We start from the raw sequence: 3582 nt of genomic DNA on the forward strand, positions 1-3582 counted from the left end.
AAGAAATCAACAGAAATTTAGAGCTGGGGGAGAACAGAAAATACAGGTGGCCTGGACAGTTGAGGAGAAGGCAAGGCAAGGCCAAAGACAAGGTGAGGACCTGTATCCTGCACAACAAAGTGACCTACGAGACATTAACACTCTGTGCGTCTGGGGCTGGGGAGGCCTGGAGTGTGGGGAGAACCAAATGCCTCTTAAGAAAAGGATACCCCGTCTACGGCCATGCCACTCGATGGCCTGATCCCGTCTGATCTCGGAAGCTAAGCAGGGTCGGGCCTGGTTAGTACTTGGATGGGAGACCACCTAGGAAGACCAGGTACTGTAGGCATAAAAAATAAAAAATAAGGGATTGTAACCCGACAAGGTCCTTGCAATCTGTGAGGTCAACCAAGGGTTGCCTCGTCTAAAAAAAGAAAAAAAGAAAAGGATACCCCTAAATCCCATTATTGTGTAAATCCCATTATTGTGTTGTTGCAAGGTAAAATCCCTTCATCATCCTAAGAGCCTTGACCCATGACAGGTGTGGGCTGTTTGATGCACGGAGGGGATACCAAACTGCCGGAGGAGTCCCACAAGCTCCCGTCTGAGTTCCTGCGCTTAGCTCCTTGTGCTCCCTCTGCCTGGAATGCCCTCCACCTAACCTGACTTCTCATTCTCCAAGGCTCAGCTCAGGCGTTTCCTCCTCCGGTCTGTGTCAGGTGCCCCTATCCGTTCTATCCATAACACATCATACCATCTATTTAAGCATATTTATCTTAATGATAGCTACCATTCATTGCAGACTTTCTAAGTGCCAGGAACTCTAATAAGCAGACCTGGATTAAAATACTTACAGGTCCTTTAGTCCAGCAATTCCTACTTCTGGAAATTAATTACACTTCAACACAAGGATTCACATGCAAGGACATTCACTACAGCATTGCTTGTGAAAGCAATATATTAGGAAATAGCAAAATAATAGAAACCCTAAGTATCCATTGATAGGGAACTGGTTAAGTGATAATACATCTACATAATCAAATAGTGCACATCCATCAAAAAAGACTGGGTCTGCTATTCTATGCATTGATAGGGAATGATTAAGATATACTGCTAAGTGGAAAAAGCAAGGAGCAAAACAACGAGAAGAATGGTAAACATTCTGTGCCTAAAAGGGGGGAAATTTTCACATAAAATTTAGATGCCTATATGTGAGAGGAACTGGGCGACCAAGAGACTTTTTACTTAATAGTCTTTTGTACCTTTTGATTTTCGAACTATTTAAATGGAATTTAACATGAAAAATAATTTAAAATTTTTAGATAATCATAGAATAAAAGATTAAGGTACCCCCCCCACACACATTTAATTCGGCATAAAAATAAGTATGAGGAAGTTCGACATTTTGATTTTTTTCCAATATGACTTTTGCTGTTTCTGTAAAATAAATGTCCACTGTCAAGTTCTTTCCGTTTTGTTGTTTGTTGTTTTAGTTTTGTGTCTGCTTTACTCGCGCTGCCAGCACACACCTGATCTACTACAGAATCAATCCAGCGCAGCTGATTTTCATCAGGTCCAAAGAAGACATTTTAGTTCTTACCACACCTAACCCCTCAGGAGCATCTCAACTGTAACACTTGTCAGAGTGTGCAAGTGTCACGACCCTTTGGTTTTCCTCCTGCCTTTGTGGGCTGCTCCTTCTGAGTCTCCTTTCCCAGGTCCCCCTCCTCTGCTGGTTCTGAATGTGCTCAATGTTCTGTCTGAGACCCTCCTCCAGTTCTCGGCACTCTTGTTCACTCTCATGGCTCCAATGAACATCTATGGGCAGATGATGCCAATTTCTATCTCCAGGACACATTCGTCTGATCCTCAGGCTGGCACATCCAGCTGCACATTGGGCCACTGATCTGCATTCTTCACATTTACCATGCTCCCAAATTAAGTCGGCATGTCCCCTCGTGAACCTTGCCCTCCTCCCGTGGTCCCCGTCTCAGGAAGCTGGCATCACCACCTACCCACCCACCTTCTCCAGGGCCTCATGGCTAACAGATTCTCCTTCATCTTCCCACTTCCACCCCTCGACTCTTACCCCTTTCCTAATGATTTTAAAACTTCCTTCTTCTCTACAACCTGTTCCTACTTTCCAGTCGGGGCTGTCATCATTTCTCACCACCATGGTTATTACAAGTGTCTCAACTGGGACCTCTGCTTCCAGTCTTGCCCCTTGCCCATCTACTCTACTCTGTAGCCGGAAAAATGCGACTAATCATTCCCTTCTCTTTAAATCCATTTTTTCTTCCCTCTGACTTTAGGAAAAGTCCAAATTTGTTAACTTGGCTTATATGACCCTGCATGACCTAGCAGTCCCTGCTGTAATTCCAGCTTCACCTCTCAATACCTACCTGTCATTCGCCCTCAACACACACACTAGGCTCTAGCTAGAGCATACTTCTTTCAGACCTTGAAACCCATCTGCTTGCTCTCGGAGCATGCTGCTAAATGAAACAATTACTCAGTATGTAAAGAAAGTCTCAAAACCTGGGCCCCACCAAACACCACAAGGCAGCTAGTGGCACTAACCTTCTAGAAATGGCTCCCTGCTCCAGTCACCTGGGTCGTTCTTGTTGAAAACATGCTTATTATTCATATCACTCTTTATCTCCCTTAGTGCCAAAGACATCTGAGTGAAGACTCACTATATTATCCAAATTTCTCAACTGCCTCCCCCAAAACTGGCATCAGCAGAAGAACAAAACGACTCCAGTAATCAACTCTACCTTGAGCTCCGCTCTCACAAGCTCACAGCTGGGACTGCTTTCCCTTCCCTGAGTCAATATTTTCTTTGTGACCAGAGATAGAGTGTGTTCCTTTAGGCAGTAGTTAGGGTTGATTGTGCAAGGCAGAGCACAGACTGTGGAAACACAGACCAGGAAACAGAAACCTCACCCCAGAATTCTGCAAGCCTAGGTAAGGCTCCCCCTTTCCTGCACAGAAGCACCAGTTAAATGAAGCTCTGCTGTGCAGATTTCTGAAGCATGCTCATCCATTCCAGGTCTTCCTGTAAAATAATTTATCTTCCAAGGTAAACTGGTTACTTCCCTGAGTCCCTCCCAGGATCATTCCCCTAAGAATTATAGCCTGGCAATACTTGGATGGTGACAACGAAAGCAAAAGCAAGGTACTGCACAGACCTGTCCCTGCTCCTCATATAATTAAACCACAGAAGTCAACACACTATCTTATCTTTAAGTCATTTATTTGGTCATACCATCTATATAATACTGGGAATTTTTCATTTGCAGATATAATATACATAATAACCCTAAAGCACAGTAATCCAATTCTGTTTACTTCGTGGCAGTGAATGGATGGAGGTATTAGAAGGGAGAGACCAATGAAAGACGGAAACATACTATTTACTGATCATTTACCAAACCTGAGGAAACCAGAGAGACCCACATCAGTGAGTCAGAACTGACTCCTAAGTTGTCCCTCTCTACTACACTGACTAGTATGGCTGCACTTGTCAACTGGGGACTTTAACTTGAGCAGAAATCTGTTTGCTGGTAATGTCTACTTCTTTATTCTTCTTAGGGACACTTT

General features: G+C 43.9%; 1 pseudogene; it reads left to right on the forward strand.

The window, feature by feature from the left end:
* The first annotated feature begins 212 nt into the window (after positions 1 to 212).
* LOC111745060 lies at positions 213 to 328 on the forward strand (annotated as a pseudogene).
* Positions 329 to 3582: the final 3254 nt, after the last annotated feature.

This window comes from Pteropus vampyrus, unplaced genomic scaffold (genome assembly GCF_000151845.1).
Source record: "Pteropus vampyrus isolate Shadow unplaced genomic scaffold, Pvam_2.0 Scaffold145, whole genome shotgun sequence".
In the NCBI taxonomy this organism is placed as follows: Eukaryota; Metazoa; Chordata; class Mammalia; order Chiroptera; family Pteropodidae; genus Pteropus; species Pteropus vampyrus.